The sequence below is a fragment of the Neofelis nebulosa genome, chromosome 7 (assembly GCF_028018385.1).
Source record: "Neofelis nebulosa isolate mNeoNeb1 chromosome 7, mNeoNeb1.pri, whole genome shotgun sequence".
Taxonomy (NCBI): Eukaryota; Metazoa; Chordata; class Mammalia; order Carnivora; family Felidae; genus Neofelis; species Neofelis nebulosa.
In genome coordinates, this window is record NC_080788.1 from 101,425,183 (window position 1) to 101,440,910 (window position 15,728).

The following is a 15,728-nucleotide window of genomic DNA, read 5'->3' on the forward strand; positions in this document are numbered from 1 at the left end:
TCCTTGCCTTATACCATAAATTTCAACTTCTTGGAATTGCAAAGTATTTTATCCTTAATACTGTTTGAAGAACACTGTATGTAGTCTGCTAGAAATGATATTTTCTGCTTATTTGTGAGATTTAAGTTTCAGTGAACACTTTTACTGGTTCATGTATTCTCACACCTTCAAACGTCTGTGTGGCTGATGGCATCCACATTTTTGTATCCATCCTTCTTTTTACCGTTTTGCATAGGAAAAATGTGTAAGACGTAAAAAGAAACACCACAAATCTTAAACATAGATCCTTGTTTCCTTATCACACTTCTGGCCCTATGTTTTCGATGAATTTCTTCTGAGCAACAAAATGCTGTAAATTTTACAGTTTAGCAAAAAGTATAGCAATCAGTTACACAATTTATCACAGAACACAGTTCTGAGAGGTACCCCAAAAGATCTCCCGCATTTCAGACGTATTCCTCCTTATCCCTTTTGTGCCACAGGAATACGATTTCTCCTTAATAGTCACTCTAGCCAGCACACTCTAGCCTCCTCCTTTGCCTGTTGGTTTACTTGCAATGAGGTAGCCAGGTGACAATCTCAACTTCTAGTTTAATGGAATCATTGGTGTGTTCTCTAGTGATTTTTATTTATTTTTTATTTTTAAATTATATTTGAGAGAGAGCGAGTGAGCAAGCAAGTGAGGGACAGGGGCAGCGGGAGAGAGAGAGGGAGAGAGAGAGAGAGAGAGAGAGAGAGACAGACAGAGAGACAGACTCAAGCAGGTTTCTTGCTCAGCATGGAGTCCAACGCGGGGCTTGATCCCAGGATCCTGGGATCATGACCTGAACAAAAATCAAGAATTGGACGCTCAACTGACTAAGCCACACAGGTGCCCCTATTTTGTTTTTTCAATTGAGATATAACTCATGTATAACATAACAAGGATTTTATATATGTATGTATTGCAAAATGATTACTTCAGTAAGTTCAATTAACATTCCTCACCATACATAGTTACAAATTTGGGTTTTTTGTGTGTGTGATGAGAACTTTTAACATTTACCCTCTTAGCAACTTTCAAATATACAATATTGTTAGCTATAGTCATAATGCTTACGTTGTATCCCCAGGAGTAATTTAACTTATAACTGGAAGTTTGTGCCTTTTGACCCTTTCAGTCATTTTGCTCCCCACCCCCTACCTCTGGCAACTACTAATTTTTTCTCTATATCCATGAATTTATTTGTTTGTTTTGTTAGATAGAACATATAAGTAAGATCATAGAGTATTTGTCTTTATCTTTCTGACTTGTTTCACTTACCGTAATGTATTAAAGCTCCATCTGAGTTGTTGTAAATGACAGGATTCCCTTTTTTATTGTGGAATAATATTCCACTATTTGTATTTGTATTTATATATATGTATATATAAACAAACTTCTTTATACATTCATCTAACAATGGACACTTAAATTGTTCCCATGTCTTGGCTATTGTTAGTAATGCTGCTATGAACATGTGGGTGTGTATATCTTTTCTAGCTGGTGGTTTAATTTTCTTTGGATAAATATCCAGAAGTGAAATTGCTGGGCCATATGGTAATTTCTATTTAAATATTTTTGAGGAACATGTTTTTGTTTTTGTTTTGTGTTGTTTAGAACAGTTTTTTTTTTTTAAGTTTTTATTTTCATTCTAGTTAACATACATTGTTATATTGGTTTCAGGTGTACAATATAGTGATGTCACAATTCCATTCACCACCTGGTCCTCATCACAGCAAGTGTGATCCTTAATCCCCACAATCTGTTTAACCCATTGGTTACATAGTTGCAGTGGAACTGATAACCATCAGTGCTTTATAGTTAAGAGTCTGTTTCTTGGTTTGTTTCTTTCTCTCTCTTCCTCCACCCCCATGCTCCTTTGTTTTGTTTCTTAAATTCCACACATGAGGGAAATCAAATGGTATTTCTTTCTTTGACTGACTTATTTTGCTTAACGTTATACTCTCTAGCTCCATCCATATTGTTGGAAATGGCAAAATTTCATTCTTTTTATGGCTGAATAATATTCCGTTGTATACATACATCACACCTTCTTTATCCATTTATTAATCGATGGACACTTGGGCTGCTACCATATCTTGGCTCTTGTAAATAATGCTGCAATGAACATGAGGTGCTATATCTTTTTGAATTAGTATTTTTGTATTCTTTGGGTAAATATCCAGGACTGCAATGGCTGTATTATGGAGTAGTTCTATTTTTAACTTTTTGAGGAACTTTCATACTGTTTTACATAGTGGCTGCACCAGTTTACATTCCCACCAATGGTGCAAGAGGGTTCCTTTTTCTCCACATCCTTACCTGTACCTGTTGTTTCTTCTGTTGTTGATTTTAACCATTCTGACATGTGAGGTGATATCTCATGGTTTTGATTTGCATTTTCCTGATGGTAAGTGGTGCTGAGCATCTTTTCATGTGTCTATTAGCCATCTGGATGTCTTCTTTGGAGAACTGTCTGTTCATGTCTTCTGCCCATGTTTTACATGGATTATTTGTTTTTTGGTGTTGAGTTGTATAAGTTCTTTATATATTTGGATACTAGCCCTTTATTGGATATGTCATTTGTAAATATCTTCTCCCACTCAGTAAGTTGCCTTTTAGTTTTATTGATTGTTTCTTTTACTGTGCAGAAGCTTTTTATTTTGATGTAGTCCCAATAGTTTATTTTTGCTTTTGTTTCCCTTGCCTCAGGGGATCTGTTTAGGAAAAAGTTGCTACAGATGATGTCAAAGAGGCTACTGCCTGTATTCTAGGATTTTTATGGTTTCAGATCTCACATTTAGGCCGTCAATCCATTTTGAATTGATTTTTGTATATAGTATTAGAAAGTGGTGCAGATTCTTTCTTTGGCATGTTGCTGTCCAGTTTTCCCAACACGACTTGTTGAAGAGACTGTCTTTTTTCCAATTGGATATTCTTCCCTGCTTTGTCAAAGATTAATTGACCATATGATTGTGGGTTTACCTCTGGATTTTCTGTTCTGTTCCACTGATCTTTGTGTCTCTTTTTGCATCAGTACCATACTGTTTTGACTACTCCATCTTTGTAATATAACTTGAAGTCCAGAATTGTGATGTCTCCAGCTTTACTTTTCCTTTTCAAGATTGCTTTGGCTGGCTGGGTCTTTTGTGGTTCCACACAAATTTTAGGATTATTCTAGTTCTGTGAAAAATGCTGTTAGTATTTTTCTAGGGATTGCATTAAATATGTAGATTGCTTTGGGTAGTATGGACATTTTAACCACATTTGTTCTTGTAATCCATAAGCTTGAAATGTCTTTCCATTTCTTTGTGTTGTCTTCCATTTCTTTCATCAGTGTTCTGTAGTTTTCAGAGTACAGGTCTTTCACCTCTTTGGTTAGTTTTATTCCTAGATATCTCATTAGTTTTGGTACAATTGTAAATGGGACTGTTTTCTCTTAAAAAAATTTTTTTTTTTAATTAAGTAGACTCCATGCCCAATGTGGGGCTTGAATTCATGACTCTGAGGTTAAGAGTCACATGCTTTACTGCCAGAACCAGCCAGGCACCCCTAAATGGATTGTTTTCTTAATATCACTTTCTGCTGGCTCATTATTGGTATATAGAAATGCAACCAATTTCTGTACATTGATTTTTGCATCATGTGACTTTACTGAATTTATTTATCAGTTCTAAGAGGTTTTTGGTGGAGTCTTTTGGGTTTTCTATATATAGTAGTATCATGTCATTTGCAAGTAGTGGAAGTTTCACTTCTTCCTTTCCAATTTGGATGCTTTTTATTCCTTTGTCTTGTCTGATTGCTATGGCTAGGACTTCCAGTAATGTGTTAAATAGAAGTGGTGAAAGTGGACATCCTTGTCTTGTTCCTGACCTTATGGGAAAAGCTCTTAGTTTTTCACCCTTGGGTATAATGTTATCTATGGGTTTTTCATATATTGCCTTTATTATGTTGAGATATGTTCCCTCTAAATCTACTTTGTTGAGGGTTTTTATCATGAATGGATGTGGCACTTGTCAAATGCTTTTTCTGCATCTATTCAAATGATTATATGGTTCTTGTCCTTTCTCTTACGTGATGTATCACATTGATTGATGTGCAAATATTGAGCCACTCTTTCCCAAGAATAAATCTCACTTGATTGTGGTGAAAGATTTTTTTAAATGTATTCTTGGATTCAGTTTGCTGTTATTTTGTTGAGCATTTTTGCATCTATGTTCATCAGAGATACTGGCCTATAGTTCTTTTTTTTTGGGGGGGGGGTTGTCTTTATCTGGTTTTGGTATCAGGGTAACACTGGCCTCATAGAACGAATTTGGAAATTTTCCTTCCTTTTCTATTTTTTGCAATAGTCTGAGAAGAAGAGATATTAACTCCTCTTTAAGTGTTTGATAGAGGGGTGCCTGGGTGGCTCAGTCAGTTAAGTGTCCAGCTCAGGTCATGATCTCATGGTTGTGAGATTGAGCCTCGTGTTGGGCTTCACACTGGGCATGGAGCCTGCTTAGGATTCTCTTTCTCCCTCTCTCTCTGCCCCTCCCTTCCTCTCAAAATTAATTAATTAATTAAAAAATAGGAGAGGAAGCTTGAGATGGTGGCATAAGAGGACGCTTGCTCACTTTGTCCTGCTGATCACTTAGATTCCACCCACATCTGCCTAAACAACCCAGAAAACCACCAGAAGACTAACAAAACGGACTCTCTGGAGCCAAGTGTAGACGAGAGGCCCACGGAAGAGAGTAGGAAGGGCGGAGAGGTGGTGTGTGCTACCTGGACTGGTGGGAGGGAGCTGGGGCAGTGGAGGAGCAGCCCGCCCGGCAAGGCAGAGCCCCCGAGTCTGGCTTGCAAAAGCAGAGGGGCCGGAAGGAGTGAGTTCTGACAGCCAGCGGGACTTAACATCTGGAATGTTATAAGTCAACAGCTCTAGTCAGAGAGTGGGAGGGCAAGAGGACACCGGGAGGGAGAGGTGTTGAGCTCCGGACGACAGAGCTCAGCTCAGCAGGGGAACAAAGGCGCTGGCCAGCGCCATCTCCCTCTCCCATCCCCCAGCCGAAACCCCAAAGGGAACCAGTTCACCTCACTGAACTTGCTTGCACCATGCAAACACCCAATGCTGTGCTTCTGTGGATCCATCCCTCCAATGGGTCTGCCTCCCTCCTGGTGCCACAGGGCCCCTCCCACAGGGGACCACCAATGGCAAAGTGAGCCAAGCCTGCCCCTCCCACCCCCATGCACCTTGCGGATCCACTCCAGCTAATACACCAGATCCCATCAAAGCAGCGCCACAAGCCTGGCAGTGTGCAAGTAGCCCAGACAGGGGCCACACCACTCCACGGTGAGTCCTGCCCCTGGGAGAGGGGAAGATAAGGTTCACACCAGTCTGACTGTGGCCCCAGCCGTGGGCTGGGAACAGACATCGGTCTGTCTGTGGCCCCGCCCACCAACCCAAGTTACTCCGGACAGCACAGGGGAAGTGCCCTGCAGTTCTGCGCCACTCCAGGGACTATCCGAAATGATAAAACGGAAGAATTCTCCTCAAAAGAAACTCCAGGAAGTAGCGACAGCTAACGAATTGATCAAAAACGATTTAAGCAATATAACAAAACATGAATTTAAAATAATAGTCATAAAATTAATCACTGGACTTGAAAAAAGTATAGAGGACAGCAAAGAATCTATTGCTACAGAGATCAAGGGACTAAGAAACAGGAGGCTTTCTGGTTGCGGAGTCTAGGGAAGATGCGCAGAAATGGCACCTCGAAAGAGGAAAGAAAAGAAAGAAGAACAGGTCATGAGCCTTGGACCTCAGGTAGCTGAAGGAGAAAATGTGTTTGGCATGTGCCACATCTTTGCATCCTTCAGTGACACTTTTGTCCATGTCACTGATCTTTCTGGCAAGGAAACCATCTGCCATGTGACTGGTGGGATGAAGATGAAGGCTGACTGAGATGAGGCCTCTCCCTACGCTGCCATGTTGGCTGCCCAGGATGTAGCCCAGAGGTGCAAGGAGCTGGGCATCACCACTGTCCACATCAAACTCCGGGCCACAGGAGGAAATAGAACCAAGACCCCCAGACCTGGGGCCCAGTCGGCCCTCAGAGCCCTTGCCTGCTCAGGAATGAAGATTGGGTGGATTGAGGATGTCACCCCCATCCCCTCCGATAACAACCGCAGGAAGGGGGGTCGCCGTGGTCGCCGTCTGTGAACAGGATTCCTCAAATTATTGTTTTCTGGTAATAAACTGCCTTTGTGTAAGCTAAAAAGAAAAGAAAAGAAAAGAAACAGGAGGAGCTAAAAAATGCTATAAATGAGGTGCAAAATAAAATGGAGGTGACCACAGCTCGCATTGAAAAAGCAGAGGAGAGAATAGGTGAATTAGAAGATAAAATTATGGAAAAAGAGGAAGCTGAGAAAAAGAGAGATAAAAAAATCCAGGAGTATGAGGGGAGAATTAGAGAACTAAGTGATTCAATCAAACACAACAATATCCGTGTAATAGGAATTCCAGAAGAGGAAGAGAGAGAGAAAGGGGCTGAAGGTGTACTTGTACAAATCATAGCTGAGAACTTCCCTGATCTGGGGAAGGAAAACGGCATTGAAATCCAAGAGGCACAGAGAACTCCCTTCACACGTAACTTGAATTGATCTTCTGCATGACATATCATAGTGAAACTGACAAAATACAAGCATAAAGAGAAAATTCTGAAAGCAGCTAGGGATAAACATACTCTATATAAAGGGAGACCAATAAGACTAGTGACAGATCTATCTACTGAAACTTGGCAGGCCAGAAAGGAATGGCAGGAAATCTTCAATGTGATGAACAGAAAAACTATGCAGCTGAGAATCCTTTATCCAGCAAGTCTGTCATTCAGAAGAGAAGGACATATAAAGGTGTTCCCAAACAAACAAAAACTGAAGGAATTCATCACCACTAAACCAGCCCTACAAGAGATCCTAAGGGAGATTCTGTGAGTGAAATGTTGCAAGGACCACAAAGTACCAGAGACATCACTACAAGCATGAAACTTACAGACATCACAATGGCTTTAAACCCATATCTTTCAATAATAACACTAAATGTAAATGAGCTAAATGCTCCAACCAAAAGACATAGGGTATCAGAATGGATAAAAAAAACAAGACCCATCTATTTGCAGTCTACAAGACACTCACTTTAGACCTGAAGACACCTTCAGATTGAAAGTGAGGGGATGGAGAACTATCTATCATGCTACTGGAAGTCAAAAGAAAGCTGGAGTAGCCATACTATATCAGACAAACTAGACTTTAAATTAAAGGTTGTAACAAGAGATGAAGAAGGACATTATATAATAATTACAGAGTCTATCCATCAGGAAAAGTTAACAATTATAAATGTCTAGCCACCAAATTTGGAGGCACCCAAATATAGAAAATAATCACAAACATAAGCAATCTTATTGATAAGAATGTGGTAACTTCAGGGAACTTTAATACCCCACTTACAATAATGGCTAGATCATCTAGACACAGGATCAATAAAGAAACAAGGGCCCTGAATAATACATTGGATCAGATGGACTTGACAGATGTATTTAGAACTCTGCATCCCACTTTCTTCTCGAGTGCACATGGAACATTCTCCAAGATAGATCACATACTGGGTCACAAAACAGCCCTTCATAAGTATACAAGAATTGAGATCATACCATGCATACTTTCAGACCACAATGCCATGAACTTGAAATCAACCACAGGAAAAAGTCTGGGAAACCTCCAAAACCATGGAGGTTAAAGAACACCCTACTAAAGAATGAATGGGTCCACCAGGCAATTAGAGAAGAAATTAAACAATATATGGAAACAAATGAAAATACAACAATCCAAATGCTTTGGGATGCAGCAAAGGCAGTCTTGAGAGGAAAATACATTGCAATCCAGGCCTATCTCAAGAAACAAGAAAAATCCCAAATACAAAATTTAACAGCACACCTAAAGGAAATAAAAGCAGAAAAGCAAAGACACCCTAAACCCAGCAGAAGAAGAGAAATAATAAAGATCAGAGCAGAAATAAACAATATAGAATCTAAAAAAACTGTAGAGCAGATCAATGAAACCAAGAGTTGGTTTTGTGAAAAAATAAACAAAATTGATAAACCTCTAGCCAGGCTTCTCAAAAAGAAAAGGGGGATGACCCAAATAGATAAAATCATGAATTAAAATGGAATTATTACAACCAATCCCTCAGAAATACAGCAATTATCAGGGAATCCTATGAAAAATTATATGCCAACAAACTGGACAACCTGGAAGAAATGGACAAATTCCTAAATACCCACACACTTCCAAAACTCAATCAGGAGGAAATAGAAAGCTTGAACAGACCCATAACCAGTGAGGAAATTGAATCAGTTATCAAAAATCTCCCAGCAAATAAGAGTCCAGACCAGATGGCTTCCCAGGAGAGTTCTACCAGACGTTTAAAGCAGAGATAATACCTATCCTTCTCAAGCTATTCCAAAAAATAGAAAGGGAAGGAAAACTTCCAGACTCATTCTTTGAAGCCAGTATTACTTTGATTCCTAAACCAGACAGAGACCAGTAAAAAAAGGAGAACTACAGGCCAGTATCCCTGATGAATATGGATGCAAAAATTCTCAATAAGATACTAGCAAATCGAATTCAACGGCATATAAAAAGAATTATTCACCATGATCAAGGGGGATTCATTCCTGGGATGCAGGGCTGGTTCAACATTTGCAAATCAATCAATGTGATACAACACATTAATAAAAGAAAAGAACCATATGATCCTGTCAATCGATGCAGAAAAAGCATTTGACAAAATTCAGCATCCTTTCTTAATAAAAACTCTCGAGAAAGTTGGGATAGAAGGAACATACTTAAACATCATAAAATCTGAGAGGAGTTCCGGAAGATGGCGGCGTAGGAGGACGCTGGGCTCACTGCGCGTCCTGCTAATCACTTAGATTCCACCTACACCTGCCTAAAGAACCCAGAAAACCGCCAGAGGATTAGCAGAACGGAGTCTCCGGAGCCAAGCGCAGACGAGAGGCCCACGGAAGAGGGTAGGAAGGGCGGCGAGGCGGTGCGCGCTCCACGGACTGGCGGGAGGGAGCCGGGGCGGAGGGGCGGCTCGCCGGCCAAGCAGAGCCCCCGAGTCGGGCTGGCAAAAGCGGAGGGGCCGGACGGACTGTGTTCCGACAGCAAGCGCGACTTAGCGTCTGGGAGGTCAGAAGTTAACAGCTCTGCTCAGAAAGAGGGAAGGCTGGAGGACAAAGGGAGGGAGAGCTGCTGAGCCCCCGGACGGCAGAGCTCAGCTTGGCGGAAAACAAAGGCGCTTGCCAGCGCCATCTCCCCCGCCCATCCACCAGCCAAAATCCCAAAGAGAACCAGTTCCTGCCAGGGAACTTGCTCGCTCCGCGCAAACACCCAACTCTGTGCTTCTGCAGAGCCAAACCTCCGGCAGCGGATCTGACTCCCTCCCGCTGCCACAGGGCCCCTCCTGAAGTGGATCACCTAAGGAGAAGCGAGCTAAGCCTGCCCCTCCTGCCCCCGTGCACCTTGCCTACCCCACCCCAGCTAATACGCCAGCTCCCCAGCACCACAAGCCTGGCAGTGTGCAAGTAGCCCAGACGGGCCACGCCACCCCACAGTGAATCCCGCCCCTAGGAGAGGGGAAGAGAAGGCACTCACCAGTCTGACTGTGGCCCCAGCGGTGGGCTGGGGGCAGACATCAGGTCGGACTGCGGCCCCGCCCACCAACTCCAGTTATACACCACAGCACGGGGGAAGTGCCCTGCAGGTCCTCACCGCTCCAGGGACTATCCAAAATGACCAAACGGAAGAATTCCCCTCAGAAGAATCTCCAGGAAATAACAACAGCTAATGAACTGATCAAAAAGGATTTAAATAATATAACAGAAAGTGAATTTAGAATAATAGTCATAAAATTAATCGCTGGGAGGGGCGCCTGGGTGGCGCAGTCGGTTAAGCGTCCGACTTCAGCCAGGTCACGATCTCGCGGTCCGTGAGTTCGAGCCCCGCGTCAGGCTCTGGGCTGATGGCTCGGAGCCTGGAGCCTGTTTCCGATTCTGTGTCTCCCTCTCTCTCTGCCCCTCCCCCGTTCATGCTCTGTCTCTCTCTGTCCCAAAAATAAATTAAAAATGTTGAAAAAAAAATTTAAAAAAAAAAAAAAAAAAAAAATTAATCGCTGGGCTTGAAAACAGTATACAGGACAGCAGAGAATCTCTTGCTACAGAGATCAAGGGACTAAGGAACAGTCACGAGGAGCTGAAAAACGCTTTAAACGAAATGCAAAACAAAATGGAAACCACGACGGCTCGGATTGAAGAGGCAGAGGAGAGAATAGGTGAACTAGAAGATAAAGTTATGGAGAAAGAGGAAGCTGAAAGAAAGAGATAAAAAAATCCAGGAGTATGAGGGGAAAATTAGAGAACTAAGTGATACACTAAAAAGAAATAATATACGCATAATTGGTATCCCAGAGGAGGAAGAGAGAGGGAAAGGTGCTGAAGGGGTACTTGAAGAAATTATAGCTGAGAACTTCCCTGAACTGGGGAAGGAAAAAGGCATTGAAATCCAAGAGGCACAGAGAACTCCCTTCAGACGTAACTTGAATCGATCTTCTGCACGACATATCATAGTGAAACTGGCAAAATACAAGGATAAAGAGAAAATTCTGAAAGCAGCAAGGGATAAACGTGCCCTCACATATAAAGGGAGACCTATAAGACTCGTGACTGATCTCTCCTTTGAAACTTGGCAGGCCAGAAAGGCTTGGCACGATATCTTCAGTGTGCTAAACAGAAAAAATATGCAGCCGAGAATCCTTTATCCAGCAAGTCTGTCATTTAGAATAGAAGGAGAGATAAAGGTCTTCCCAAACAAACAAAAACTGAAGGAATTTGTCACCACGAAACCAGCCCTACAAGAGATCCTAAGGGGGATCCTGTGAGACAAAGTACCAGAGACATCACTACAAGCATAAAACATACAGACATCACAATGACTCTAAACCCGTATGTTTCTATAATAACACTGAATGTAAATGGATTAAATGCGCCAACCAAAAGACATAGGGTATCAGAATGGATAAAAAAACAAGACCCATCTATTTGCTGTCTACAAGAGACTCATTTTAGATCTGAGGACACCTTTAGATTGAGAGTGAGGGGATGGAGAACTATTTATCATGCTACTGGAAGCCAAAAGAAAGCTGGAGTAGCCATACTTATATCAGACAAACTAGACTTTAAATTAAAGGCTGTAACAAGAGATGAAGAAGGGCATTATATAATAATTACAGGGTCTATCCATCAGGAACAGCTAACAATTATAAATGTCTATGCGCCAAATACCGGAGCCCCCAGATATATAAAACAGTTACTCATAAACATAAGCAACCTTATTGATAAGAATGTGGTCATTGCAGGGGACTTTAACACCCCACTTACAGAAATGGATAGATCATCTAGACACACAGTCAATAAAGAAACAAGGGCCCTGAATGATACATTGGATCAGATGGACTTGACAGATATATTTAGAACTCTGCATCCCAAAGCAACAGAATATACTTTCTTCTCGAGTGCACATGGAACATTCTCCAAGATAGATCATATACTGGGTCACAAAACAGCCCTTCATAAGTTTACAAGAATTGAAATTATACCATGCATACTTTCAGACCACAATGCCATGAAGCTTGAAATCAACCACAGGAAAAAGTCTGGAAAACCTCCAAAAGCATGGAGGTTAAAGAACACCCTACTAACGAATGAGTGGGTCAACCAGGCAATTAGAGAAGAAATTAAAAAATATATGGAAACAAACGAAAATGAAAACACAACAATCCAAACTCTTTGGGACGCAGCGAAGGCAGTCCTGAGAGGAAAATACATTGCAATCCAGGCCTATCTCAAGAAACAAGAAAAATCCCAAATACAAAATCTAACAGCACACCTAAAGGAAATAGAAGCAGAACAGCAAAGGCAGCCTAAACCCAGCAGAAGAAGAGAAATCATAAAGATCAGAGCAGAAATAAACAATATAGAATCTAAAAAAACGGTAGAGCAGATCAACGAAACCAAGAGTTGGTTTTTTGAAAAAATAAACAAAATTGACAAACCTCTAGCCAGGCTTCTCAAAAAGAAAAGGGAGATGACCCAAATAGATAAAATCATGAATGAAAATGGAATTATTACAACCAATCCCTCAGAGATACAAACAATTATCAGGGAATACTATGAAAAATTATATGCCAACAAATTGGACAACCTTGAAGAAATGGACAAATTCCTAAACACCCACACTCTTCCAAAACTCAATCAGGAGGAAATAGAAAGCTTGAAACAGACCCATAACCAGTGAAGAAATTGAATCGGTTATCAAAAATCTCCCAACAAATAAGAGTCCAGGACCAGATGGCTTCCCAGGGGAGTTCTACCAGACGTTTAAAGCAGAGATAATACCTATCCTTCTCAAGCTATTCCAAGAAATAGAAAGGGAAGGAAAACTTCCAGACTCATTCTATGAAGCCAGTATTACTTTGATTCCTAAACCAGACAGAGACCCAGTAAAAAAAAGAGAACTACAGGCCAATATCCCTGATGAATATGGATGCAAAAATTCTCAATAAGATACTAGCAAATCGAATTCAACAGCATATAAAAAGAATTATTCACCATGATCAAGTGGGATTCATTCCTGGGATGCAGGGCTGGTTCAACATTCGCAAATCGATCAACGTGATACATCACATTAACAAAAAAAAAGAGAAGAACCATATGATCCTGTCAATCGATGCAGAAAAGGCCTTTGACAAAATCCAGCACCCTTTCTTAATAAAAACCCTGGAGAAAGTCGGGATAGAAGGAACATACTTAAAGATCATAAAAGCCATTTATGAAAAGCCCACAGCTAACATCATCCTCAATGGGGAAAAACTGAGAGCTTTTTCCCTGAGATCAGGAACACGACAGGGATGCCCACTCTCACCGCTGTTGTTTAATATAGTGCTGGAAGTTCTAGCATCAGCAATCAGACAACAAAAGGAAATCAAAGGCATCAAAATTGGCAAGGATGAAGTCAAGCTTTCGCTTTTTGCAGATGACATGATATTATACATGGAAAATCCGATAGACTCCACCAAAAGTCTGCTAGAACTGATACATGAATTCAGCAAAGTTGCAGGATACAAAATCAATGTACAGAAATCAGTTGCATTCTTATACACTAACAATGAAGCAACAGAAAGACAAATAAAGAAACTGATCCCATTCACAATTGCACGAAGAAGCATAAAATACCTAGGAATAAATCTAACCAAAGATGTAAAAGATCTGTATGCTGAAAACTATAGAAAGCTTATGCAGGTAATTGAAGAAGATATAAAGAAATGGAAAGACATTCCCTGCTCATGGATTGGAAGAATAAATATTGTCAAAATGTCAATACTACCCAAAGCTATCTACACATTCAATGCAATCCCAATCAAAATTGCACCAGCATTCTTCTTGAAACTAGAACAAGCAATCCTAAAATTCATATGGAACCACAAAAGGCCCCGAATAGCCAAAGTAATTTTGAAGAAGAAGACCAAAGCAGGAGGCATCACAATCCCAGACTTTAGCCTCTACTACAAAGCTGTCATCATCAAGACAGCATGGTATTGGCATAAAAACAGACACATAGACCAATGGAATCGAATAGAAACCCCAGAACTAGACCCACAAACGTATGGCCAACTCATTTTTGACAAAGCAGGAAAGAACATCCAATGGAAAAAAGACAGTCTCTTTAACAAATGGTGCTGGGAGAACTGGACAGCAACATGCAGAAGGTTGAAACTAGACCACTTTCTCACACCATTCACAAAAATAAACTCAAAATGGATAAAGGACCTGAATGTGAGACAGGAAACCATCAAAACCTTAGAGGAGAAAGCAGGAAAAGACCTCTCTGACCTCAGCCGTAGCAATCTCTTACTTGGCACATCCCCAAAGGCAAGGGAATTAAAAGCAAAAGTGAATTACTGGGACCTTATGAAGATAAAAAGCTTCTGCACAGCAAAGGAAACAACCAACAAAACTAAAAGGCAACCAACGGAATGGGAAAAGATATTTGCAAATGACACATCGGACAAAGGGCTAGTATCCAAAATCTATAAAGAGCTCATCAAACTCCACACCCGAAAAACAAATAACCCAGTGAAGAAATGGGCAGAAAACATGAATAGACACTTCTCTAAAGAAGACATCCGGATGGCCAACAGGCACATGAAAAGATGTTCAACATCGCTCCTCATCAGGGAAATACAAATCAAAACCACACTCAGATACCACCTCACGCCAGTCAGAGTGGCCAAAATGAACAAATCAGGAGACTATAGATGCTGGAGAGGATGTGGAGAGACGGGAACCCTCTTGCACTGTTGGTGGGAATGCAAATTGGTGCAGCCGCTCTGGAAAGCAGTGTGGAGGTTCCTCAGAAAATTAAAAATAGACCTACCCTATGACCCAGCAATAGCACTGCTAGGAATTTATCCAAGGGATACAGGAGTACTGATGCATAGGGGCACTTGTACCCCAATGTTTATAGCAGCACTCTCAACAATAGCCAAATTATGGAAAGAGCCTAAATGTCCATCAACTGATGAATGGATAAAGAAATTGTGGTTTATATACACAATGGAATACTATGTGGCAATGAGAAAAAATGAAATATGGCCTTTTGTAGCAACGTGGATGGAACTGGAGAGTGTGATGCTAAGTGAAATAAGCCATACAGAGAAAGACAGATACCATATGGTTTCACTCTTATGTGGATCCTGAGAAACGTAACAGAAACCCATGGGGGAGGGGAAGGGAAAAAAAAAAAAAAAAGAGGTTAGAGTGGGAGAGAGCCAAAGCATAAGAGACTGTTAAAAACTGAGAACAAACTGAGGGTTGATGGGGGGTGGGAGGGAGGGCAGGGTGGGTGATGGGTATTGAGGAGGGCACCTTTTGGGATGAGCACTGGGTGTTGTATGGAAACCAATTTGACAGTAAATTTCATATATTAAAAAATAAATAAATAAATAAATAAATAAATAAATAAATAAATAAAAAAACAAAAAAACATCATAAAATCCATTTATGAAAAGCCCACAGCTAACATCATCCTCAATGGGGAGAAACTGAGAGCTTTCCCCCTGAGATCAGGAACACGACAGGGATGTCCACTCTCACCGCTATTGTTTAACATAGTGTTGGAGGTTCTAGCATCAGCAATCAGACGACAAAAGGAAATCAAAGGCATCAATATTGGCAAAGATGAAGTTAAGCTTTCACTTTTTGCAGATGACATGATATTATACATGGAAAACCCTATAGACTCCACCAAAAGTATGCTGGAACTGATACATGAATTCAGCAAAGTCTCAGGATACAAAATCAATGTACAGAAATCAGTTGCATTCTTATACACTAATAATGAAGCAACAGAAAGACAAAGAAACTGATCCCATTCACAACTGCACCAAGAAGCATAAAATACCTAGGAATAAGCCTAACCAAAGATGTAAAAGATGTGTATGCTGAAAACTATAGAAAGCTTATGAAGGAAATTGACAAAAGATAGAAAGAAATGGGAAAACATTCCGTGCTCATGGATTGGAAGAATAAATATTGTCAAAATGTCAATA

General features: G+C 40.8%; 1 long non-coding RNA gene and 1 pseudogene across 2 annotated transcripts in view; both read left to right on the forward strand.

The window, feature by feature from the left end:
• LOC131517230 (uncharacterized) overlaps window positions 1-15,728 on the forward strand; it is a 183,812-nt gene that overhangs the window by 687 nt on the left and 167,397 nt on the right. The window lies entirely within an intron of this gene.
• Window positions 5,716-6,274, forward strand: LOC131517229 (small ribosomal subunit protein uS11-like; annotated as a pseudogene).